Source organism: Marmota monax, unplaced genomic scaffold (genome assembly GCF_021218885.2).
Source record: "Marmota monax isolate L192 unplaced genomic scaffold, Marmota_monax_Labrador192_F-V1.1 WCK01_AAM20220418_F8-fsc00023, whole genome shotgun sequence".
Classification (NCBI taxonomy): Eukaryota; Metazoa; Chordata; class Mammalia; order Rodentia; family Sciuridae; genus Marmota; species Marmota monax.
Genome location: NW_026692907.1, coordinates 2,488,058 through 2,514,666, shown reverse-complemented (window position 1 = coordinate 2,514,666; position 26,609 = coordinate 2,488,058). Strand labels below are relative to the sequence as shown.

Genomic DNA, 26,609 nt, shown 5'->3' with positions numbered 1-26,609 from the left:
GTTACTCATGTATTTGGACTTGCTTCTGGGTTCTTAAATTTTGCTTTCTATTTTTGTTTTTCTTTGCTTCCTTTTCTTGTGTTTGTTGCTGTCTGGGTTGTTTTATTTTTGCTTTTTGGATTGATTAAGAAGTAGTGGTGATGGTGATGGTTTTTCACTTAGTGCCCCCTACCCCAAGTGGTTTGGAAAGTTATGCCCTCTAATTTTTTTCCCTTGATGATCACCTTTGAATTTTGATCAGACAGTCTTGAACTGAGAGTGGAAGGTGAATGTATTAATCCTCTCTTCAGCAACACAAGAGTCCTAATTTCAGTCAAAAATTCAGAAAAAAATTAAATAAAAAAATCATTTTAGCTTTTATTTTATTTTAGCTATCTGTAATCCCTTCAACCAAGCTTACCTGCTATGGCTGTATGATATTCCAATTCTGGCTTTCTTTCACTTTTCCAGTCCCACATATTAAAGAGCATTATCATTTTATAAAACAACATATGTTGAGCTCTACCTACAGATTTGCAAACTTGTCTGTGTGTCATTGGTTCTTATGCATTTTGTACCTTTTCTGGGAGAATTTTCCTACTTTCTGGAGCTCATCCTTTGGGAATTCCTTGAGTATTTAAATCTTTCCACCTGGAAAGATAGTTTTCAGGAGACTCACTTCTGGGTTACATTTATTTTATCTCAGCACTTTGAAAATATTTGTCCAGCATAGTGCAGTGGAGTACACTTGAAAATCCCCGCCTGCAATCAGGAGGCTAAGGCAGGAGTGTCACAAGCTTGAGGCTAGCCTTAGCAACTTAGCAAGACCCAGTCTCAAAATAAAAAGGACTGGAGATGTAGTTCAGTGGAAGAGCACTCCTGGGTTCAATTCCCAGTTTCACCCAAGAAAAAGAAACAAAAAATTATTCTATTGCATCTGGCAAAAAAATTATTCCATTGCAACTCTTTGGTTGTAAAAAGTCTAATTGTCATTTTCTTATGGGTCCTCTTTGTTTTCTTTGTATTGACTTTAAGAGCTGCTACTTTGGTCCTCTGAGCTTCCACCACTGTGGGTGGGAGTGGATTTTGATCATCATTGTCAGCTCTGGAGCTTCTCAGCCAGCGTCTCCTTGGCTCTTGCTCCCTGACCCCACCAGGTGCTATTCTTCCTGTTAGAAGCTTTGAGTGAAGAGTCCTGGGCCTCCTTATTCTGGATTCCAGGTCTCTTATTTTCTAGCTGCTTGTCCCTCTGATCTGGACACTAAAATTTCTTCAGTTCTTTCTTCTAGTTCAGCTGTGTCTAATCTGCTCTTTGACTAATTTCAGTCAAAAATTCAGAAAAAGAAATTTAAGTTAAAAAATTATTTTAGCTTTCCCATTTTTAATTTCTAGAAATTCTGTTTGGTCCTTTTCAGATCTGGCTGATGGTTTTCTGTAATCTCTTGTTAACTTGCTCATTTCTTGCAATTGTCTTTTCCTTCTTTAAACATTTCACGCATCTTCATGCACATGCAGTCTCCTAGTTGTAACATTTGAAATCTTTGGAGGCAGCTAACTTTGTGCCCATTTCTCTCAGTCTCTCTCATCTGCTTACCCTCTCTGGTGCTTAGTGATCTTCCAGGTTGAGATCTTTGTCTCTGGACACACTGGAGACCTGGGCTGAGCATGCTGTCCCCCTAAGAGATTGCATTTGTCCCTCTATATCCATGGGGGAGCAGTCCCAAGACCCCCCAAATTATTGAAATCTGTGGATGCTCAAGTTCCTATATAAAATGATGCATATTTGTATGTAACCTACACACAAAAAGTCAGATGCATTTTTTTCCTCAGCTGAATCTATAGAAGCAGAACTCATGAATATGGAAGGTCATCTATAGTAGCACTTGCTTCTGCCCGAAGCCAGGGAGAACTCGGCACCAATTTTTCCCCAGAGCCTGCAGGTGCCTAAGCTCAGTGTGAAGGTCCAGCCCTCCTACTCGCCTGGAGTCCAGCCCTGCCCACATCTGCCCTCTGGGGAGCCCGGTCCTCACAGCCTAGTTGAGCTCATGAGCTTTTGGGTTCATTTCACCCCAGCCTGAGATTTTTCTTGCCTCCTGTCACCCAAACAACACAACAGTGTTGCATGCAAAGTCTGGTCATCTTGCAGCAGAATGGGCCAGAAACAAAACATCAGACTCCCTCATCTACAAAATGGGCACCAATAACATATCCTGGAAATCGTTGTAAGAATCATAGAAAATAGTAGATGGCAAAGCACTGTGGGAGTGTTATTTTAAGAATAACTATCATGGGTCGATCTTTTATGGTGCTGAGTGCTTTCCCTGCGTTATTGCATTTAATTCTCCAACAGATCTGGGTCTGTCACCACCTCCACTTTATAGTGAAGACACAGAGGTTTCCAGTGGTTAAGGTTCATCTTCATCACCAGTGTTATTACAGGAGGAAGAAGTTAGGAGGAGGAAGTGAGTCTCTCTGTCTCCTAGGATCTCCATGGGTGCCTGCTTGTCGTCGGTGGGGCAGTGTGGTGCAGTGCCGGCTGAGACTAGGGGGAAGGTAAGGGTGGTGGCCCTCACAGGTTCATGCTGGGGGATCTTGAGCCAGCTCAGCTTGGGTCTGGGGTGCTGGCTGCAAGCATCCCAGTCTGCTGGTCTCTTAAGAGTGGACGAGTGACCTGGGGGTGCTGAAGTGTGTTTCTGTACATCTCGAGTCCCCATGAGGTGTGGCCTCTGCTATCTCACTGAAGACTTGAAGACTTGCCCTCCTCCGATGCCCCCAGGTTCCCATTGGTTTCCCATTTGCCTCTGAGCTCCATAAAGGCAGGCACCGACTCTGACCTTTCTCCTTGGCCCTTTGTCACCTGGCAAGGGTGTGCTCACTACTGGTGTTCAGCAGGTGATGATTAAAGGAGTAAGTGACAGACTCCACCGTGTGGCTCAGGAAGACTCTCCGTGTGTAGCACCTTCATCAGATGGGGCTGCCCGGCCTCTGTTCGTCTCCAGCAAGTCCCATCTTCCCCACATCACACTCTGGCATCTCTGCCAATTCAGATGCACCACCATCGTGCCCTTTGAACCACACTGGGCTCACCCTTCCTGGTGGACAGATTTCTGATTGGGCTAAGATGGTCTTGGTAACCCCACCTGCCCCCAGGTCCTGTCTTTATGTGTGACATAGCAAAAGACTTTGAAATGAGGCAGCCCTGGGTTCAAACTGACTTCACCACTTTCTGGCTGTGTGGATAAATGGTATAACCTCTGTAAGCCTCAGTTTTCCTACGTTGGCAATGGGGGTGGTGAGTCCCTCCTCCCCAGGTGTGGAGAGGCGCAGTAAGACCTGGTGAGGGGGAGTTCTGGATTCTTACCCCTTTTCTGGACCTGTCCTGTTTGCTAGCATATTCCTTCCAATCAGAGCACCCACAGACCTGGCTCCCTTGGCCTTACACCTTAGGACGTCACTCTTTGGGGGACTGCTGGGCCCACTGACACCTTTGGCCTCTGCCAAACCCAGCGTGTCCTGAGCCTCCCAAGTGCACCACCCGCCCAGGCTCATTGCTCTCTGCCTGGCTAGGAGGCAGCTGCCAGCGAACTGTTTACCTTGGGAGCATGGCCTCCTCTCCGGCAGTGTTTCCAGTCATGGAGCGAGGGCAGATTTATAGACTGGGTTACACAGAAATTATTTAAGGCCCTGGTCGGCCAGCAATAATGTAAAGACATACAGCGCCTGTTTGGAAAAAGCTTGCAGCAAGGTGCCCACACTTCTGTCTGATTTACAGTGTAGGCTGAGGATCCAATTAGCAATCACAGCGGTCTTTTAGCTGCAACCCAGCACCTTCCAGGATTATGCAGACTTTCCAGGTCTGGGGCTATGATGAAATTATAGCTGGAGGCTTGTAAAGTCATGCACCACTTATAAATGCAAGCACAGTCTTAACTGCCCTATGCTCAGTTTACCTGCAAGGTTCAAGGCCCCCTTGGCCTGGCTGCTTATTAAAGCATCACTAAGAGATTACTACAAAGAGGGATCTGGTTTCCATTCTGGTTCCCCCCACTTCTGTGTGATCTTGTGCAACTCATCCAGCTTCTCTGAGCCTACTTTCCTCATCTGGGACTTGAGACAGAGTGGGACTTGGGAAGAGTGGTAATCACTGAGCTTGTGGGGACCAAACAAACCAGGTGGTGGCAGTAAAGAACCCATCACAGTATCTGGTGTACAATAGATGCTTGGGAGTAAAGTGGATGGTAGAGATCCTGAAAGAAACATTCTGTAGACTCATTACCACCACCATGGAATACTCAGAGGAGTCCACTGAGAAGGTCATTGTCTGGGCCTTCTTAAAGCACCTACTATGTGCACTGCCACCCTGTGCCTAGAACTGTGCTAGACACATCCCTCAGTAAATATTTATGGAAGACTGGTGGGGCCAGTTATGCTGACGTGCCCTTAGGCCAACCGAACAAGCTCAGATCCTGCCTCAAGTCCGACCTGTGCCCAACCTGACCTCCCCACTGCAGCTTCTGCCCACCCTGGAAGGCAGAAAAGGCCAACATAGGTGTTAGAGGGAGACAGGTGTACCCTCAGTGTGTAGACCCAATTTCCCCCCTCAGAACTGGCGAGTAGGGGTGAGCCCAGCCCTGAGGCTGCGTGCAGGGTTAGGTGCTGAGAGGGCTCCCATCACCTGGCAGGTGCACACTTGGCAACTCTGGCTCCTTCTCAGTGCCAGGACAGAGCGAGGTGGACACGGCTCTAGGACTGGGCAGAGCTGACTGTCCTTTATCTGGCTTTGCTGGTGAGCTGTGAGCTTCCCTGGGTTCTGCTTGGATTCTCTTCTAGCATCTGTGACAAGGAGGTGGGCTCTGCCTGTAGCCAATTCCCACCTGGAAATTCTTGATATTGCTGTACACATGGTTTGTTGCTGGGACTGAGGCTATGGGAATCTAGAGGGGCCTCTAGTCCTGTCTGGGAGGCCTGGGGGGCTTCACAGAGGAGGAAGCACCTAGGTTGGACCATGAAGGATGAAGAGGTATTAGCCAAAGTAGGAGCAAGGCCCTTCCAGAAGAGGGACTTTGTGGGCAAAGGTAGGTAAGCATGTATACATATGTATTTAAGTATGTGGATCTGTGTCTGAGTGTGTGAGAGCATGGACATAGGTGAAAGGTGTGTGTGTGAGCTTGTGAATATGAGTGTAAGAGCCCACAGATGAGCACGTGTGTGACAGAGCAGTGCTCTGACGTGCATGGCAGGGTGGCCAGCTGCAGGAGCTGGGACAAGTTGATCTGGCTTGTAGTGGGAAGATGCACAAAAGGAGGGTCTCTCAGGACTCAGGACGAGGCCCTTGCTCACATTAAAGGGGTCAGGCTGGACCTTGAGACCAAGGGGGCCACACTCATGGTGGCAGAATGGACAGGAAGTCCAGGCCAGCAGCTGGACCCCAAGGAGCCCACTGACCATTATCCCAGGCTGAAGAGGCATGGCAGGATCAGGGCAGGGGAGGGATTTGCAGAAGGACAGTCGCCAGGACTGAATGGTCAAGAGGGAGGAGAGAGGTGACTGTGAGACTTGGAGCTCTTCTAACTCAGAGGCCAAAATTTCAGGATTAAACAAATGGCAAGGGGGGTTTTGGCCTGTGTGCCCTGGGCCTGAGGTTCTCTCTTTGGTCCACCCCACAGCAACAAGCCCCAGTGCCTGTCCACTGTGATCCAGGCTGGGCTCTAAGGAGAGTGGGCACCATTGAGAAAGTACAGTCCCTGAAGTCTAAACAGGGTTTACTGTGAGGTACTCTTTCTAAGAAGCCCAGGTTCTACAAAATTTTCTAGGCCCTTCTAGCTCTGGTTTGGTTCTTACCTCTGCTATTGCAAACCTCATCAGTTTGTGTCCCTCCTGGTTTCGGTTTCCAAGGCAACACACAAGTCCAGGACTGCTGCTGCCTTCCAGTTGTCTTAGCCTTTGGGCTGTGGGGTGCTGTGGCCTTTTTTACAGGCCTGGCCAGGGCTGCAACTTGGGTGGTAGCATGATAAGTACTGTCCATGTCTGGCAGGTTCTGTGTAGCCCAGGTCAGCTCTAAGCAGCATAGACCAAGGGTGTCCCACATATGCACACACATGGCCCTGCATCTATTGGGGCACTGGGTTCAGCCTGAGGGAAGGTGGGTACTCACTCGCTCACTCATTCTCCTTTGGGCACCACAACTCAAGCAGGATGCCCTCCTTGACCTTGCCCGAGACCATTTGGCTTGCCAGGCAGCCAGATGCCAGAGGAGGGCAGTGTGGTTGACACATGTGGGTCAACCCTCAGGGAGCCAGGGGACGTTTGTCAAGAGGAGACATGGGAACAGCTTGAGCTGAGGGTCAGGATCAGGAACGCTCACCAGTCCACCTGGGTCAAGGTTAGGTCAGGGGATGAGATCAGAGAGGTTATCCAGGGCTGGGCCGGTGAGTTTGAATGCACACAGAGGAACAGGGACATTGTCTTGGAGATCTATGAAGGGGCACAAATGGAAGCTTCCTAGGTCAAGATCACTTTGATAGTAAATGACAAAGATGGGGATTGAACCCCAGGGGATGACGGTTGGCATGGCCATGGATCTGCCTAGCTAGAGGGGTCATGAAGTCTCCCTCCCTGCATTGGATCTTTGAGGGTATCCCTCAGTGGTGTCCCTCTGCCTCACCCACCCCATCTCTGTGCTGTTGCATCTCCTGTGACTCTTGGTCACATTGCTTGCACATGGTGTGCGTTTGACAATGCGCCCTTCTAGCCTGACAGGCAGTGCCTGCCGCAGGCCTGGACGGGCTCCATCCCTCATCATCCAGAGCCTGGTCCCCGATCTCATCAGAGGCTCCATCCCGCTTTGATTTGGGGCTCTCCTAATGATGTTTGATTGACAGTAACTGGAGCCAGTCGTAAGCTCATGCAGAAGGGAAGATTATTTATGTGTTTTCTGCTGTTCTGTTAACTATGACTTCAGAGGGGCATATGGAACGGATAAGGGATTATTTAGAAATCAGAACTTTTCAAGAGACTGGAAACAACTTGATAAAAACCATTTAGGGACGATAACGTGCTTCATTAAAAAAAAAAAAAAACGATATATATTTACCTAGCCGGTCTGATTTTACAGGAAGTGAGTTAGGAGAGGTATTCAGGAATGTAATTGGAGTGACAAGATATTTCATGGTAGCTGCTCAGCAGTACCATGTGGCCATGTGGTCTGCCCTGTTTCAAGGCTCACTATGGGACCAGAAGGCTGGGTTCTACCCCAGCCGGCCTCGGCCTTCGCGCCATTCCCCCAGAGCTCCCAGGGGCTTTCTAGACTCTTTCCTACGTCTGGCCAGTCACAGGTGCTGAGGACCCATCCTGCTGCTGCCTGTCACTGCAGAGTATGGCATGACAGTCCAGTCCCAGTCACTCTGATCTGAGTGGACATGAGCTAGTTTCGCCACGCTCCGTGCCTCGTCTCTTTCTCTATAAAACAGGATCATGGTAAGAACACCTCCCCCTGGAGCTGCCCAGGGGCTTGATGAGCTGAGGTACCAGCTGCCCCGGATGTTCACCAGGAAGGCACCAGTGTGGCCAGTGGACAGCTTGGTTTGCAGTCCCAGGCCTGGCTGTGGGATGGCCCCAGGGATTATGGAGGTGAGGGCTCTGTGGGTGACAGCCCGATGCAGCTCGTGTGCCCCCACATGTCACTAGTGCCAGGCTGCTGTCGTGGGAGCAGGCGACACTGGCTGTCAGTGGAGGATGAGCAAGGACTGGGCTCGGCACTCTCCCGACCCCCGGAGGAGATTCTCGCATCTTGACTGAGTGTAGTTTTTCCTGATATGCTGGTTTCTGGGTTGGGGGCCAGCCGTCCATCCAACAGAGACATCTTTGTTCCCAGGACTTTCTGGAAGCCCAGAAATGTGATCTCAGCCCATGGGGGGCGATTGGGGCTGTGCCACTGGCTCACATTTGTGCATTGCTCCCACACGCCCACATGCCCCCATGCCCACATGGCCTCATACCCACAGGGCCTCTCTCCTTTGTACCACGGCCAGCGGCCTTTACAGAGCATAACCTGATAGCACTGTGTCTCATTCAACAAGCTTTGGAGCAGGATCAGGATCTCGCTTAGAGGATTTGCCGGGTAAGAGTAGCCTGCGAGGCCCTCTTAGCCAACACCTTGCCCCACAGGGAGGGGAGGGACCTAGTTACCTGAGTGGGGATGGGAGGTGACCAGTCTTCAGAGTTGAGTGTCCATGTAGATCTTTCTGGAACATGCCAGCCCCATGGGTCTATGAGCCTAGAGAAATCTGCCCCATGAATGACACCCAGGAACAGCTAGACCCTCCCCCATATTCATTCCCTGCCCTGCCTGGGAGGCCTTCTCTGTGTTACGCCCCAGAGAATGTCTCCTTCATGCCTCAAAGGCCCTGATGAGAGCCTGGAGGAGGAGGGACCCTTAGAAATAGCCTGTGCAGGATCAAGGGTGTGTCAGGGCTGGGCAGCCCTCCCAAGCCCCACAGAGGCAGTGCCCCTCAGGAAGATGCCCCTGTTTTCTCAGATCTGGCAGATGGGGCCTCATCCCAAGCCCACTCCAGGTCAGGTTGGTGGGTCAGTGCTGCTTCCCTGGGTCCCTAACATGACTCCAGTCCCATCCCCACATTAACTCTTGGTGTCCCTGTTACCCACAGGCTCAAACCTGATGAGCTGCTTTGTTAGTTCTGTGGTATCAGGCTTGTGTCTAATCCTGGCTCCTCCTCAGATTTGCTGTGTGACTTTAAGCCAGTGACTTTTGCTCTCTGAGCTTTCATCTCTAATTTTTTTTTTGTCTTTCTGCAGTTGGTTTATTTCACTTAACATAATGTTCAGCTCTAAGTTTGTAAGCTAACATGTATAAATAGCCAGTCACTGCCTGACCCCAACTGTCTACCACTGTCTGTTATCCAAACATCACCTGCAGGGTGGTGGGAGGTGACAGAATCTTCTAGACAATCTGAAGGAAGGATTTCAAGCCCACCCCCTCATAACCCACTCATCGCGTGACCTGCGATGATTGCTCTGCCTCTCTTTTCCTTGGTATCCTCATCAGTCAAGAGGAGGTTGTTGGACTGCCCTCCCCTCCTTGTTTTAGGGACACTCAGCTGGGATGACCAATGGGAAAGTGCCACAAGGGCTCGGTGACAGAAGGGGATGCTGTCAGAAGAATGTGGAGGTCACAGCCCTGTGGCTGCAGGTTGGCCTTCTCTGCACCAGGAAGGGGCCCTGGAACCAGGCTTTGGAAGGCTTAGTGTCTCTTTTCTGTTTAGAGACATTCAGGAGGGTATCAAGGTTGATGTTGCTGTCTCCTTCCCCACAGCCAGCAAGGCCCCTCTGTGGACACCAGGACTCGCCTGCCTGCCCTCACCCACTCTGCTGCAGCCACGCAGGCCCCCTGGCTCCGCCTCTTTTTGCGCCTCAGAGTGTTTGCAAGGCTGCTCCTTTTATCTGAACTCTCATTCCCTGGAGCTTAGCACAGGTCGCTCCTTTGTACCCATGAAATCTCAGATCAAATGCCACCTCTGCACGAGGCCTTGCTTGACCAAGTCAAAAGGCCCTCCTGCCCTACCACCGTGCTCCCCGTCACACCACGCGGCGAGTCACATGGCCTGATCATCTTATTTACTTGCTTGCTTAGTGATTGTCACCCCACTAGCAGGTGAGCTGCTACGGGCAGAGGCCATTGGTGTGGTTTCTCTATAGTCTCTCCAGCAAGTAGAACAGTGCCCAGCATCTTGTGGACACCTCACAAAAATAGTTGATGGGTGCTTGAGTGGACGGACAGATGGACAGATAGGAAAGTCTGCTTTAGATGGGGGCAACATTTGAGCAGCTATGTGGGTGGCAGGGCTACAGAGTGGAGTCCCATCCTGAGGGAAGGTTGGGTGAGGTCACCCCATAAGCACCCCCAGCCCAAAGGCTATGCTGTGGGTTGTGTCCTCGTTCTGAAGCACACCTGCGTGGGCCAAGGCTTGCAGGAGTAGGTGGGCCTACACCTTCCATGGGAGCCATTCTGGGCCACTGGATGGGTGAGTAGGTTTGAAGAGAGGCTGAGAAGGTTGGTGGCCCCACAGCCTGGGCAGGTGAGCCCAGGACTAGCTCTAAGCTCATCCCTTCCTGTTAAAATGGAGTGGCACTTGTACCTTCCTCACAGGTCATTCAGTGTTTAAAAGGGCCCACGTTATGGGAGTCTCTTTTCTGTCACTGAGGTAGGTGGTCAACCTGCCCGGCTCCCTTTTCCAGGGTTGATGACAAAAACAAAACCCACAGCGTGGTCCTCTCTGGTGTGGCTGCAGCGGTGCCTCAGGCAGGACGGAGGGTGGAAGGGAGCATTTCTGTGAGTCTCGGGAATGTTTGCTTTTCTCCTCCAGGAACTGGCTGTGGTCATGTAAATCACCCCAGAGGAAATCCAGAGGGTCCCCAAATGCATCTGTTGGTTTTTACAAAAAAAAGAATGACAGACAAAGACAACAATCTTTGTGGTCAGCTTAAAAGTATTTTAATCATCACTGAACAAGGGACGAATAAACCCCCGGAGCAGGCAGGAATGTGGGCAGGGGACCTAGGGGGAAGGCTGGTGGGGGCTGCCCAGCCCCCTGCCACCCAGGCCTTGCTATGCGGAGCTTAGCAGTGGGGGTCGGAGCTTGCATGAGGGCCCATGGGAACCTGCCTGGTGCCACCCATGGGGACACACTTCTACCCATTGAAAGCTGAGCCTGGGGCTTGTGGTGAGGCTTGGGGAACCTGCAAGGGTGTGGGTGACTCCAGGGAGCTGTGACTCTGGGAGGCGATATGAACTTTGGGTGAGTAGGAGGGGCAGTGTGTATGTTCAGTGATTGGGTCTGAGTGGGGGGCGTTTGCAGTTGTATGTGGTTGCAGAGTGTATGTTTGGGGTTGTGGTTGGGGGTGTATGGTTGGGGAATTTTCTAGAACGTGGGCGGGTGAGTGTGGGGCGGGGCCATATGTGCAGTTAGGGACCCGTATATGGGCATGGTTGATGGAGTGTGTGGGGAACACTGATGTGGCATGGTCACACATGCCCCCACGTATCAACACCTATAGCAACACCCATACCCAGCTGTCACACTCTGACACACCAGAACGTGTGGTTGTCTTGGAGCATGTGTGTGCATGTGTGGGAATGTGTGTTTCAGTGTGAGTTTGGGGGATGTGTGTGGTCATGGCACAGGCTGGTGTTTGTGGTTGGATGACTGGGTGTGCGCTCCGTGTGCAGCGTGCGACTGTTAGGTGTGCATGCATGGCCGTGCCTTCTCGTCTGGCAGTGTTTTGTGGAGGTGCAAGTGTGCGGGAGTGTGCATGGCGTGGTGTGCCCGTGTGTGGTGGGGTGATTGGGTGTGCCTGGGGGTGTTGCTCTTGGTGTCGGGCTCACACCCCAGCAGGGAGAGCCAAGTGAGCCCTCTGGCTGGCTCCGCCTGTGGTTCTCCCTTGTAGTCCCCACTCTTTTCTCCTGAGGACCACATGTGGTGTTGGGGTGCGTGCTTCTCGGAGGAATGCCACGGAGCAGGGCCTGGAGGGGTGTTGCAGGCCATTCGGAGGCCGGGAGGCAGAGGATTGCAGGCATGTCCAGGAAGGCAGAGGGACTGGAAAGCGGAGGAAGGTGGGCCAGGGCTCTGAGATGCCTACGGTAGAGCCGCTGATGTGGTTGCAGCAGCTCAGAGAGGTACCGGGGCAGAGATCCTCACCCATGAGGACACAGGCAGGAGGGAGAGAGCATTCTGAGACCCCTGGTTCCAAGAGGCTAGAGGACCCTCCTCCACCTGGGTTTCTCCCACCTCTGTGAGAGGCCTCTGTCCTGAGCCTGGGGTGCTGGGTTAGAAGGGCCACCACAGTTCCTGAAGCACTGGTTTAAAGCTTCCCCAGGTTCCGCAACAACCCTGGGAGGCCGGCGTTTTAAATTTCATTATATAAATGTAACATAATCATATGTTAGAAATTTTATAAACCAAGAAGAGAACAAATGACTCCAAGCTCCCGGATAGCTAGATGGGTAGGTAGATAGATGGTGGATAGATACTTTCCTTTGGGCCTATTTCTGCCCTTACAGGAGATAGCACTGTGCCTGTAGAGTAAGTCCTCAGTGAGGAGTAACTTTTTAAGGTGATTGCCCACGTTTTAGAATGAGAAGGGTTTGAATGCCAGGCTCCCACCCCGCCATCTTGGATGAAGTGCTACACCTCCCTCTGACTCAAGTTTCCAGTGGAGCTGTTGAGAGAATAAGAATAATTAGCATTGTTAAATGCAGTGTTAAGGCTACCGAATTCCCGTGATTGCATGGCACTCTGTAGTTGTCATTTTTCACAGCAGTATTGTAGTCCATCATGTGGATTATAGAACAATTTACTCGGCTTTCCCACATTTGGACTGGCCTTCTGCTATTTGTATTTCACAACCAGAATATTTCATGAGCTATCTTCTTGCATAAAACTTGTCCGATCTCCAGCCTGAGCCTTGGGTACGTGCCCAGAACTGAGAAGTCAGAGGGCAGTTTGAACCTGGCTCTGTGAGACCACGTTCCTCCAGGCATAGTCACATCTAACCCCGAGTCCCAAGGCAGGACTCCCCTGGGCCTCTGTGGCGCCCGCTTCCAGCCTGGGGCCTGCTGCCGAGGCCAGGGATGCTCACTTGCTAATGTGTTAATGGCTGAGCTCCTGTGGTGCTGACTTCATCATCCCGAAACTTCTTCGTCCATGATTTGCAGTGGGTGGTTCCTGAGCCAGAATGTGGAATCCCCTGTGGGAGAATATTCCTTTTCCACCCAACTGGAGCAGGCACGCCTGTAAGGAAATGGACTCCTTCCTGAATAAAATCGAATCCAGATCCCTCAAGGTTGGCAAAGAAAAGAGGAAACCTCATCATGTGGTCTCAACCTGGCCGCCCTGAAGCCTGTCATGGCCCCTGTAAGGGGTCTCTAGCTGCTGTGCCCCATGTTGACCCCAGGTGGCGCTGTTCCCCAATTGGCACCTTGGCTCCTAATGTCCCAAGCTGCTACTTCCTGAGTGGGCGACCTGAGCAGGGTACTGCTCTGTGACCCTGCTCATCTTAATGTGGGAATGATGATAATAACAATAATGCCTATCTTGTGGAGTTGTTGCAGAGGATCAAAGTACTTAATACACATAAAGACTTGAAAAAATGTGGTCCTGCATGGGCTAAGTACTCCATAAATGTTAGCCGTTGTTTAAACTCAAAAAGAACTTGACTTTTGCAATCATCTGATGAGGGACTTGCACCCAAACTGTGTTTAAAAACTCTTAGAACTCAATAATAAATAAGTAGGCTAACTTAAGAATGGGCAAAGGAGTCCAATAGACATTTCTCCAAGATCTACAGATGGCCAGAAGCACAGGAAAAGATGATCAGCATCGTTAGCTATCAGAAAAATGCAAATCAGAACTGAAGTGAGATACCGCTTTGCACCACTGGGACCAGTGTCATCCAAAGGGTGGTTGATGACACATGTCGGAGAGAATGTAACAATTGGAAGTCTCATATACTGATAGAGGGATTGTAATACAGGGCAATAGCTTTGGGAAATGTCTGGTATTCCTCAATTAAACAGACTTAGCATCCATATGGATCTGTGAGTTCCACTCCTAGGTGTATGCCTAAGAGAATAAATGTCCACCCCAAAACTTGTATGTGCCTGTCTGTAGCAGCATTACTCATAATAACCACAAAGAAGAAACCATCTAAAGGTCCTTGGATGGATAGGTAGAATGTGCTGCCTCATCCAGTGAAATTTTGGGGGGTAGGGGTACCAGGGATTGAACTCAGGGGCCTTCAACCAGCACTCCCCAGCCCTATTTTGTATTTTATTTAGAGATAGGGTCTTACTGAGTTGCTTAGAGCCTCATTGTTGCTGAGGCTGGCTTTGAACTTGCTTTCTTCCTGCCTCAGCCTCCCAAGCCACTGGGATTATAGGCGTGCACCACAGTGCCCAGCCCAGTGAAATATTATTTAGCCATAAAAAGGACGATATATGCTACCATAGATGGGCCTTGAAATGGGATGCCAATTTAGAGAAGCCAAAAGACCACATATTGTATAATTGAACTTACGTGAAGTGTCAAGAATAGGCAAATCAATAGGAATAGAAAGGATATTAGTGGTTTCCAGAAATTAGAGGGAGGAAGGAATAGAAAGTGACCGACTGTTAATGGGCATGGAGTTTCTTTTGGATGAAAATGACCTATAATTCATTGTGGTAATGGTTACACAAGGCTGTGAATATACTCAAAACCACTGAATTGTAGTTTAAATGGGTGGATTTTATGTGTGAATTACATCTCCACAGAGCTGTTCAAAACAAAACAAAATAGTTCTTGCTAAAGGCTCACAGACAGCCACAGGAAGACAGATGCACAGCATAACAATCAGCCAGAGAATCAGATCCCAACCTTGACCTTCCTCCTGGTCACCTTCCCAGGGCAGGGGCTGTCTTAACTCTTACTATGCCATAGGACCACAGTCACTTCTGAGCTCCTATATGTCCTGTCCCCAGGGCCGGGCCCAGAGTTCTGGTCATAGCAAAAGGCAGGTTGCACCCAGGCTCACTGGGATAACATGACCTGAGCTGAGGCCATGGGGGTAAGCATTCAGCCACAGCAGGTGTTCCTCTTGTCCCCTCCTGAGAACCCCCAAGATGGACATCAGAGTGCCAGTGGAGACCCGCTGAAGGCCCAGCAGATGACCCTTGCTGAGTCCTGCAGGCAGACTCCAGCTGTCCCCCTGAGATGTGCACAGTCTGGGTCTTGGTGTGAAAGGTCAGAGTTCTATGTTGGTGTGCGAGACCCTCGAAACAACCCCCACCCACCTTCAGGTATCTTGAGCACACGTGGGTATGGCACCCCAGAGCCAGAAGGGACCTGTGAGATTACCTTTGGTCCCTTCCCCTTTATTGTACTGACAGGAAGACAGAGGGCATGGAACAGGAGGGGGTGGGGAGGCACTGGAGCCAAACCCTCTTGACGTCAGGTCCCAATCTGCAGGGACTCCTGGGGAGGCCTTGAGTCGTTTGACTGTAGAGTTGTCGAGATGGCAGAGTGGGAGCAGATCCAGATTATGGTCCACAGGTGTCACCTCTGTGCCCGGGAAGCACCAAGGGAGGCAGTGGAGAGATGCAAGAGGTGGCAGTGTTTTGAGTTTTGAAAAATCAATATCTGTAGAAGTCTTGGGTGCTGTTGCAGCAGGCCGGGCGAGGCAGCAAGGTACAGGCAAGAAAGCTGATGTCCTCCCTGCTGCCCACTCACAGGGAGGCCTCTTGGACTTGTGGCTGCTCCTGGCTGCTCGGTTATGGTAGAAATGGACTTTATGAACCAGATTTGTAATGAGAAATGACTGTCACTCTGATGTGGCTGTCCCTGATAGCCAGGCTTGGCTCAGTATGAAGGGAAAGGCAGAGAGAGAGATTTTGCCAGACCCAGTCTGAGCTCGTTTCACCAAGTTTCTGTTCTAGAATGTATTTATTCCAAAGATGATGAAAACCCAAGGTGTCGCCATTTACAAATGTGTTTGAAAATGGGGGAATCATGGTTCCAGGTCTGCACAGGCCAGTGGGGCCCTTGAGAGAGCTTTGGCTGTTGGTAGAAGTTCTGGGGTCCCTGGTATGTTGAGGGGAGTTTTGCCTTAGTCAGGGCCTGAGAACTGGGACCCCACAGAGTTAAGTAACCTGTCCCAAATGCCCAAGGCAGGAGCCTGTGGTGGAGGTGGAGTAGAGCCCTGGACCAGGGGTGGGGCTAGTTTTATGTGGATGGGGAGGGGATGGAGGATGGAGGGTCTCCCCTTAGGATCCACTGCTGCTTCTTGCCGCAGTCTGGCTGGGCACAATTCAGGAGCCACTTGTCAAAAGAAATGAACTTTATTTTTAGAACACACACACTGCACCACACAGCTCCTCAGGAAAAACCCTCAGAGCCCAACTGCCACCACAAGCCTTCCCACAAGCCTCTCAACCTCCCCCACTCCTCCTGCTCTTGAGTCCAATTGGCTGGGTCGCATGGGCGGAGCCAAAAAAAGTCCCCCAATGAGCAGCTTCGTGGTCTGAAAGGGCGGGGAAACAGCCCAATGAGCATCACCGCAGAGGAGCCAATCAGTTGGCAGCTAGAAGTTTGCTAGGGCCGCTGTGAGCCAATCATCAGCTGGCAGCTGGAAGTTTGCTGGCAGCTAGAAGTTTGCTGGGGCCCCTTGGGCTGTGGCTCTCAACATCTCCCCCTCTCTATTTATACAACAAGCATGTGGCTTAGGGACTGTGCCTGCCTTAGGTTGTCTAATACTACATATGGTCCTTACCCGTCATCGGATGAGCTGACCTCAAGGCGTCAGCCTCCTGTCTTAGGTTGGTACCATTGCAATTGGATCTTACCCGTCATTGACTACCGGTCCAACATACAGCCACATCTGTGGATAGGTCTTTGTACCAGCGGGGGTGGGGGTGGGGGTGGGGGTGGGGGGGTGAGGTTCTTTGCCTCACCTCTGTTGGCCCCCAAATGTTAGCTGAACGACCATGACAAGCAGAAGGGAGGAAGATACACCAAGCCAATTGATGGCTCCTTTTGGAAAAATTGTACCACCGATGACACCATCAGCAAAAATACCCCAACACTACCACAAGTTGCTGCACCAACAGATAGTTCACAAGGCATACAAGTGAGTTCACAATGCATACAAGTGAGTTCACAATGCATACAAGTGATAAATAGTCCAGGCAAGTTCTGCAAGCAGTTCAGTGATGGCTTCTTTTGGAAAAACCCTCAGAGCCCAACTGCCACCACCCGCTTCCCACAAGCCTCTCAACCTCCCCCACTCCTCCTGCTCTTGAGGCCGATTGGCTGGGTCGCGTGGGTGGAGCCAACAAAGTCCCCCAATGAGCAGCTCCGTGGTCTGAAAGGGCGGGGAAACAGCCCAATGAGCATCACCGCAGAGGAGTCAATCAGTTGGCAGCTAGAAGTTTGCTGGGGCCGCTGTGAGCCAATCATCAGCTGGCAGCTGGAAGTTTGCTGGGGCCCCTTTGGCTGTGGCTCTCAACAGCTTCTCCTATGGCCACTGCCCTTTCTGTGGGTGTGAGGAGAATGACTCTGGGGCCAAAGGTCAGAGATCACAGGGCTAGGGGTCTGGAGACCTGGCTTTCCTTCTCAGGTCACCTCCAACTTGCCAGGCAACCTTGAGTCAGTGTCTTCTTCCCCAGCCCCATTCTTCCATCTGTAAAATGGGCAGACTCCAAGCTTCCCTTTGGACTCTGACTTCTGTGATTTTAAAAGTAAAGAGGCTCGCTCTCTACCCAGGGGTGACATGAGGCAAGGACAGGTGGCCTTGATGGAGCAGGTAGTTGTGCTCAGCAGACCTGCCCTGAACACCTGCTGTGTGTCCAGTCTATTGTTGGGCCCTGGAACCAGGGGCCAGTTGGGACCAGGACAGTGCTGTGACTGACTCCCCTGCCCCCCAGCTGTGTGAGACAGGCACAGAGCCTGATGGTCACAGTGCTGGGTCCAAAGGCTGAGATAGAGGAAAGAGCCCATCGGGGGACCTCATGGGAATCCAAGGAGGCTCCCTGAAAGAGGTGGCATATAGAGCTGAAAAATGAGCAGGACTTTGCCTGTGGAGGGACAGGAGAGGAGCGTCTGAGTCAGGGATGTCAAGCAGAGGCACAGTGGTCCAGGTTGCAGGGATGTGCTGCCTCTCCTAGGTGTGTTAGTGTTGCTGGTGGGACCCTGTCCTGTGCTCAGAGGTGGCAGGCTCCTCTCACTCTCCTCTCATTGGGTCCTTAAATAAAGCTGCCCAAGATGGCCCCAGGACCAGAAAGGGACAAGTAATGTGCCCAAGGATGAAAAGACTTGAATCCAATTTTCCTGACCCAAAACTCTCACCCCAACCAGGAGGCTTCATGGCTCGTGGCTGCTGGGGAATGAAATGTAGCCCTCGCCCTCCCCCACTGTCACCACAATTTAATTAAACCTGCCTCTCCATCTCCCTGAGCTGCCTCAGTCATCACTGATTACCACGTGTGAAACAGCTTGGTGACATCACCCCTATAAGAAGGCATCCGTGACCTGCACATCCAGTGGGTGGACCTCGATCGAGTTCCCTGGTGCAGCCACAGAGCTGTCACCATCATGGGCTTTGATCCCCTCTGGAATTCATGGTGTCGTGTGTGTGTGTGTGTGTGTATATATATATATATATATATATATATATATATATATAGAGAGAGAGAGAGAGAGAGAGAGAGAGAGAGAGAGAGAGCATGTTCAGAAGGAGACCCTTTGTCCACATCACATAGGACAGGCTGTGTCCAGGGTCCTGTTGCCCAAGGCAGCTCACCCAAGGTCACATGCAGAACTAAGAAAGAAGTTTAGAATCGCAGCCTGTATCCATCCACTAAAGTACGACACTGTCCGTTGTTTTAAAACTTCAACAAAACAGCACAATAGAGAATATAAAGCAGTAGGTGTCACAGATGAGAGAGTAGAAGGAAGAGAGTGAAATGAAGAAAACAGAAAAGATAATAATCCCTCACTACCCCGCTCAAAAGTAACCATGGTTTAACACTTTGGGTATTTTTTCCAGGCAATGAAAACTACATTCTTTACTAAAAAGGAACTATACTCTGTTTACTGTTTGGTAACTTTCCTTTGCACTAGCGATGCAGTCTGGATGTCTAGCTGTGTGCAGTGAGTAAGGAAATGAATGACTGGCTAGTGGATGGTTAATTGTAATCTTCTCTGGCCACTGGACAAGCAGGCTTTGGGTCAAGACTGCCTTCCCTGATAGCCAGGAGCCTGTGTCCCTGTCTTCTCAGACTCCCTGTCCCCAGTAGCCTTGGACCTTGGTGTCTCCATCCTCACAGGGGGTGACAAATTGGTGGTGGACCTTGCTGCTGCAATGTCCTTGCGGTCTCTGTACAGCAGGGGGCGCCAAACTGCACCATCCTTACCACCTTCATGATACCACAATCACCTGGAGCCCAGAGTAATCAGGATCTGAGTCAGGCCCATGTGACTTAAGGGTACCCTGTCCCCCAGAAGGAGCATGTGAAAGCAGGAAGAGTCTGCCCTGAGGACTGTAGAGGTTACACTACTGCCAAAGCTGGGGGACCCATAAGCCTTGCCTGCTCTGGGCTATCCCCACATGTAACACAAGAGCTGTGGAGGTCCAGCCAGTCCTAGCATTGGATGAGTCTTGGGAACCCCTGGACCCAGGGAGGAGTTCATTTCAGGACCCAGAAGACTAGAATCTCTGCAGAGGAGTCCCTTTTGGAGCTGAGCCCAAACCCTTGAGGGAATTCCAGGCTGAGGGAATTGCATATGCAAAAGCAGAGACAGGAAGCTCCAGTTAGCCCAAGTAGTCAGCGTAACTGGAGCCTGAGGAGGGACTGGGAGGCTCGGGAGCCAACCATGGCTGGAAGCCCCACAGAGGCCAGGTGGTGAGAAGCAGAAATGCCAGCCTGAGGGGCTGTATCCTGAAGGCAGTAGGGAGTCAAGGATAGGTTTTGAACAATGACAAGGGCAGACTTGCAATTTTGGAGTCTCTAGCTGTAGGGTAGATATTGGATTTTAGGGGCAGTGGCCAAAATGGAGAAGAATGGCAGGAGAGACCTATACCTGGCACTGCCCTGGCAAGTGAGCAGCTGCAAGACCCCACCTGGGCCCTGGGTCCTAGGTGACACCCAGGCTCCCAGCTTGCTTCCCCCTAGATGGAGCTACAGATCCCCTCTCAGTCTGCACCCCTGCTGGCAGCCCCAGGCCCTGCCTGGGCCCAAGGGCAAAGCAGCAATTTATTTTCTGTAAATTATTTGTGCCCAAGTCATAGCTGAGCGGCTCAGCACAATGGCATCCTTCTTTTTTGTCCTGCTTAATTTTCCAAGCCAAAGCTAAAATGTTTTAATTTTACATTATTCCTGACATAATGCTAATGGGTTCCAGGCATCTTTCTGAGCCGGGTAGCACGGTCTGCTGAGCCAGGCATCTGGGCCGGGCCCGGCTCCCGGGAAAGCTCCTCCTGCCACCCCTAGGGTCTCAGCAGAGAGAGCTCCCGTGAGAGTCAGGAAGCCTGCCTGGCCAGCAGAGTGCCATCTCACCTACTGGGCCTTGGGATGTCCCAGTGCAGGTGAGAGGTGGACACCTCCCCCAGACCCTTCCAGAGCTCTCCAACCTGTGTTGTGCCGAACAGCTGGGTTTAAACAGGATTTAAGAGAAACCAATGCTCCCACTGTGATGGTCACTTCAAAACGGAGTCAGGAAGGCCAATGAGCAGAATGGCAGGAGATTTCCTGGTGTTGGGAAAACATTCAGGTCCTTCTTTTTAGTCTCTTTCTTGTGGCCAACATTTTTCTAAATCCATGGACCCCTCTACTGTGACTTCAGCACTGTGAGGCAGGGTCCTTCCTGGTGCCAGTTTCCTCCTGGGTGCCCTGAACCTGTTCTCTCTATAAGCCTGTTTCCTCGTCTAGGAAAGGGGGTTCCTGTGGAGCCCTCCATCCTGAGGACCCTGAAGAGCAAATGAGGCAGGGCGCAGAGAGACTGCATGGCCTGCTGTGCCTACGGATGCCCTCTCACCTCTTTGGCTGTGTCCCTTGAGAGACATTAACAGTGGCATCTATTTTACTTCAACAGAACTGAACCTTAAGCCCATAAGTTGGATTATGAAAGAAAAAAATCACTTTAAATTTGTCGCGGATTCCCTTTGGTGAGCCCCCTGTGCCAGTAGTACTTCTCAGGCCGTCGCAGAGCATGTCCATCTTCTGCTAGTTGTACTAAGTTCTGGGATATGGGGGGCTTATGCAGACCACAGAGGTCCTGAGTCACTTCTCTCACTGACACCTGCTGAGCCATCCTGCTTCATCTCTGCCCAGAGGCCATCTGTCTCCTATCCACCTAATAGGCTGCCGTGGGGCCTGCTCAGACTCACTGTCTCCCTCATGGATCTGGGGTGGGTCTTTGGTGAGAAATCCAGAGCCTGCCTACAGGGGAGCCCCAGGTGGCCTGGGCCCTGGATGGGAAAAGCCCTGCTGCAGGTCCCACAAACAGGGGTAGGGAAGCTAACAGCTACCCTTAGCTTGGTCCCAGAACCTCCCCACTTTTAGGGACCCCTGCCATTCCCACGTCTGACTTCCTGTTCAGCATCCCTGATTTCATCATTTTGGGACCAAGAGCACAGGGAGCTTTGCTCTTTCTCACCATGATGTCTCTCTAGGGGTTACAACTAATTTGGGGGCCCTCTGCTAAACAGCCTGCTACCTCCCACCCTGTCCTACACTCCCTCAAAGCTCAGGTCTGTGTTGCCTGGTTCTTTCATTCATTAACAGATATTCACAAAGACCCACTCTGTGCCAGGCCCTGTGCTGGGTGCACTCAGGTTTATGGCAGGAACAGCGTTTGAAATACTAACTTGACGTGACTCATCTGTCTCCAGAGTTCTTTCCATTTGGCCCCAAGGCCTAGGATTTTGAAACCCAACAGCCAAGAACTCACTCTTGTCTCTCTGCTTTCTGCTCAGCCATCTTCTCCTCCAGACACTTAAGTAGAGGCATCAAGCTATTCCACACAAACTTATTTGACAGATGAAAACTGGGGCCCAGCAGGGAAGGGGACTTTCCCAGGGTGTGTGACCCAGGCCTCCGTCTTCCCATCTTAACAGCAGAGGCCCAGTCCTGCCCAGTCATAGGTTGCTGTGATGCTGATGAGACCAGGGAAGAGAGGTGCTCCGCAGACGGGGCACTGGGCCACCAGGAGCATTCTCTGTCCCCAGCCGCTCATTCCGTCCAGGGCTGGCTTTCATGTAGCTGGTTTGTGCATATAACTTGTCCCTGAAAGCTGGAATGTGCATTCAGGGCTGATTCCTGTTTCTTCAAGCACATTTACTGAGCACCTCCATGAGTCCCGGTACTGGGCTCAGTAGGTGGTACAAGGGTACGATGTGGGGCCACATGCAGGGTGTGGCCCTAAGTCGCTGGCACAGGACTAGCCCTTCTTGGGGGCAGTTGACCTATGGTAGATGGCTGTGTGTAGTGGGGGAGGGGACAATGCTAAGGCAGGTCACCTGGCCTGTTCATACCAGTGAGCTCCAGGTGGCAGATCTGAGCCCATTCAGAACTGTTGGCTGTCCCCTGAAAGGAAGGAGTGATGTCACACTATCCAGACAGCCCTGATGAACACAGACACCTGGCTTTCATCCTGGGCATCCAGGACAGGTGGCTCACCACCTCTTCTGACAGTGTATCACAGTCATCTCTGTGACTCCCTTACCCATGACATCCTAAGGTCCCTGTGGCTCCTCAGAAGTTACACACAACAGTGAGCCTTTCCAGCTCTGGCCTCTGCGCCCACAGGCCTGGATCTGAATGCTGACCCTGCTGTCCTCCCCTGGCCCTAGCTCCCCCCCAACAAGGTGGGGTCCAGAGCCTTTTGGGACATGTCTGGTGAGATCTGAGCCTCAGGTGTACCCTGGGCAGGTTGCTGCCTGCACCTAAAATCTCAGACAAGAAACTGAATTTTGTACCTCTGATTCCTGGTGGCTTTCAAGCAATGGGTGGACTCTGTGGTCTCTTCTCTCCCCAGGCAGCTGCATGTGTGTGTCATGCAGGGCTGGGCATGAGTGCAGCCACCACCTGGGCCTTCCCTCCACTCTGCTCCTAGCCAGGCAGGTCCCAGTGGGCAGGCAACTCGGGTAAAACACAGCCAAGGCAGGTAAAACCCAGCAAAGGTCACAGGACTGCATTCAGGTCTTCAGCCCCACTGGTCTAACCACTCCTGTCTCTTCTTGAGACTTGGGAGAGGAGCCCAAAAGGGGAGCGACATTTCCTGAACACCTGTCCTGTGCCCAGGACCAAGGCCACACTCTGACGTCCACAATGTGCCTGAGACTGGGGGTATCACCCCATATTGTAGTGAAAACACCAAGGTTTGTGGGGTGGAAGCAGGAGAAGGGGGCCTGAGCCGGACTTCCTGCCCTGCCGTGGGGGTGCGTCTACTGTGGGAGTCCCTCTTCTGCCTCCTGCCACAGCATTCCTCAGCCTCACCCTCAGTTGATGTCAGACATTGTCATTGTACTGCCTAAAATGCTGTCACCCCAGCAGATGGAAACACAGGCCCCTGCTCTGTGGTTCACCAGGACAGTGCCATGCGGATTTGGGGAACTGTGGTGTGGCTGTTCTGCCTGTGCCTGCCCTCATGGACCAACTCCAGGAGCCACAGGGCACCAAGTGAACGTGAGCAGCACTTGTAGGATGGACAGGGAAAGATGGGCAGTGCTGGCCTCAGCATCAGCATGAGGTGAGGCAGGACTTAGCCCAGGGGTGCTCAGGGAATGCCAGGAAGGAGGCTCAGGGAAGGCCTCAGCAGGGGCCAGAGTGTAAGCCATGCCTGGAAGGAACAGGAGGCCTGGCCTGCAAGTCAAGGAGGATTGTGGGTACGGGACACTGTGGGCAGAGTCCTTGGGGAAGGAAGTTATGGATGGCCAGAGCTGGAGAGGCCAGAGGGTCACAGGGTGGCTGAGGCCTTCTTGTCTTGGGGTTCTCTCATGCCATGTGTTTTGTTCCTGAAGCCAGTCCCGCCTAGCCACCATGGGGAGGTCAGGACGCTCTGTGCACCTGGACCCTGCCCCCTGCAGCCTTGGCGCCACCTCCTGGTTGGGGGCTGTTTGTAGTCTCAGAGAGGCATGTGGGAGTGTGACCATCCAGGGGTTGCAGTGTTGGGGGTGTCAGGTTGTTGGTGTGAGGACATATCTTTATCCACTAACCTCTTAGAAGTCTTTTCCGCAGGTTGTCTTTGGGTACCAGGTCATTTCTCCCTGGGCGCACATACACCATCCCAAGCCATCCATATTCTAGGAGTAGGTCGGTTTGTACATGTGCTATGCTGTGCTGTGCACGGAGCTGTGTGTCAAGGGCCTGGGGACTTAGTGTACTTGTGCCTGTGGTGGAGTCTGGAGCTTGGGTTCTTTAGGTGTTTGTACAAGCATATGTGTGCTGGCCCGTTGTCTGTGGGACATGAGTTGTGGGGTGGGGTGGAGGGTGTTGGTGTAGTGGGGTGTTGGTGCAGGTGTGTATATGGGAGTGAGCCAGTGGGCCTTGGCGCGCACGTGTGTGTGAGAATCTGTGTGCATGTGTTGGTGTCCTGAGGCTCTGTGTCTTTGACGTGTGGCTTGGTTGAGAAGAGAGGTGCTAATGTCAGCATCTGTGGCTGGTGGCTTAGAGTGCGTGTGTGTGTGCGTGCGCACGCCCACCATTCTGTGTCATCTGCTCTCTGCTGGGCCCTGGCACGTAGCCAGGCCAACTTCACATCCCCAGTGATATTTAGCCACTGCTCAGCACCAGGAGTGCCAGGATCCCACATGTGCTCTCAGGCCCCAGTGGAGACTCTGCCCCCCTGCACCTCCTACTTTGGGGGACTCTATATATCCATGAGGAAGGGTCGGAGATCCACTCCCCTGTATCATTTGCCCTGGTCTTCCTGTCGCCCCACCCCTCCCTTGGCCTGCCAACCTTTCTAGATGGTTACAGAGGCCCAGGGAGCTAACAGGCAAGAGGTTTCCACATTGACTTTGCACGATGGGACATACATGTGCCCGAGGGTACAGGGTTCACCCAGCCTTTGGGTGAGCACAGGCTCCATCCTTGGTGAGCCCTGGGTCTCAGTTCCCACCTCTGATAACAGGAGTCGCTGTCCCCACCTAATGAGACTAAGGAGATGGTGTTTACGGAAAGCCCAGCCCAGTCCCAGGTACGTAGCAAATGTGATAGCTGCTGCTGGGGACATAATCTCCCTCTTGCACATGCTTGTTCATTTGTGCACATGGCACTTGCTTGCCCAAGCTAGACCAGACCCTGAGGATCTCACTCTCCAGGGACAGAGCCTGGGCCAGTACCCTGCAGCCCCACCTTCCAGCTCTTCCATATTTGTCCCTTCCATTCCTGCCCCTTCCTGCCCTGGCCTCCCTCCCCAGGACAGCGAATGGCTCTGAGGAGACCCCACAGAAGCCCCAAACAGGATCATAGGACAGTAACCTCAGGGCCAGCCAGAGTCCCCTTCCCAGGGTGCAGGGTTGAGGAGTGAACCTCAGTTGCTGGCTGCCTGGCCTTTAAAACTAGCCAAACACAGGATTCTTTGAGATCTTGGAGAAGGATCTGGCACCGCACATTTCTCCCATCTAAATCACTGTTGTAAAGTAACTTAAAAGTTTGTACAAAAATAAGAAGTTGATCCCTGAATGGCCTGCCAGAGTGTGGTAACCCAATATATTTTACCCTTAAACCAGAACTGTGTTTGTTTAGAAGCAAGTCACTGGCAAATGCCAAAACTGGAGGCATTTCCTCCCTTGCCCCACCTTGTGCCCTGTTCCCCAAACCTCTTCTTTCGTCTCTGGGTCCAGATTCCTTGTTAGAGCATGAGAAAGTGGCCTTCTCTTCTCTTTGGGCCACGGCAGCCGTAGGGAGGAAACTTGACATTCATCAGGGCATCAGCTGTGTGCCAGTTCCTATTCTGGTCATATCCTTTTGTTTACTTTTAACAGCTGTTTGTGGTGGCCCCATTTTAGGGAGGAGAGAAATGAGGACAGAGATGGGGTGACTTGCCCAGGTTCATGGCCTGGTTGGTGGAGCTGCAGCACAAACCTCTGTCTGTGTGACCTCTTGCCCATCATCCTTCTCCAGGGGGCGGAGGGAGAGCACAGTGCCAGCTATGTGCCAGGCACCAGGCAGGCCTTCCCAGCATGGCCTGTGTCCTGTCACACGTGAGCTCAAGGCTCAAAGACTTGCTGAGCGGGTGAGCTGGCCCGTGGATTCTGACACCTGACACAGTGCCCAGCAGGTCCTGGGCTTCAGCCCTCCCCCTTCTCCAGCCAGAACTTGAAGGGTCCCTGGGCTTGGCCTGGAGGGGAAGATGCCACTCCCTCCCTGGCTCCCACGATGGCTCCCCTGTCTTTCATCTTGTGCCTTCCGCTCTGTGAGCTGCACGCAGTGGTAATGGATCACAGTGGACTTTTTTCAATTAGGTTCTGATTTTCCCTGCCTGTTACTATAAAACTCCAGATGGTCTGGGCCTTCACGGTTCCCGGGGTATTTTCCCCCCATTATTTTAATCTTCTTTCCTAACACGCCCCACATGTGGGAGCAGGGCTTTCCAGGCTCTGCTCTGTGGATCGCGGTGCTCTCTCCACTCTGCCGCCAGGGCCTTCCTTTCTGTGTGGTGACATCATGGGTGTTTCCCAGTGCCAGCTTTGTGGCCAGACTGTGCCTGGCCTTGCCTGGCATCAGAACCTATGAGGGTCCCAGTTTAAAACCACAGAGAGAGGTCCTGAGTGATAACCTGGCTTGGATGCTTTATGTAAGGGACCCACCCAGAGCAGTGGCCAGAGTAGTTAGGGACACATAGAGTCATCAGCCAGACCTGAGGCCAGAGCCCAGCTCTGTCATTTACAGGCTGTGTGACCTGAGGCCAGCGGCATCACCTTTCTGAGCTACAGTTTCTTCACCTGCAGAACGGGGATGGGATGTCACTTCAGCGTCAGGGCATGCTGTCTTGAATCTTGAAATGTTTGTGCATTTCAAGGTGGAGAAGTGAAGCCTAACCCGTCCTGCCATGTTTCAGGACTGTTAGGCACCCCTC

General features: G+C 51.9%; 1 protein-coding gene across 3 annotated transcripts in view; it reads left to right on the top strand.

Annotated features, from left to right (window-relative positions):
* Glis1 (GLIS family zinc finger 1) overlaps positions 1–26,609 on the top strand; it is a 195,533-nt gene that overhangs the window by 142,595 nt on the left and 26,329 nt on the right. The gene's annotated exons all lie outside the window — the stretch shown is intronic.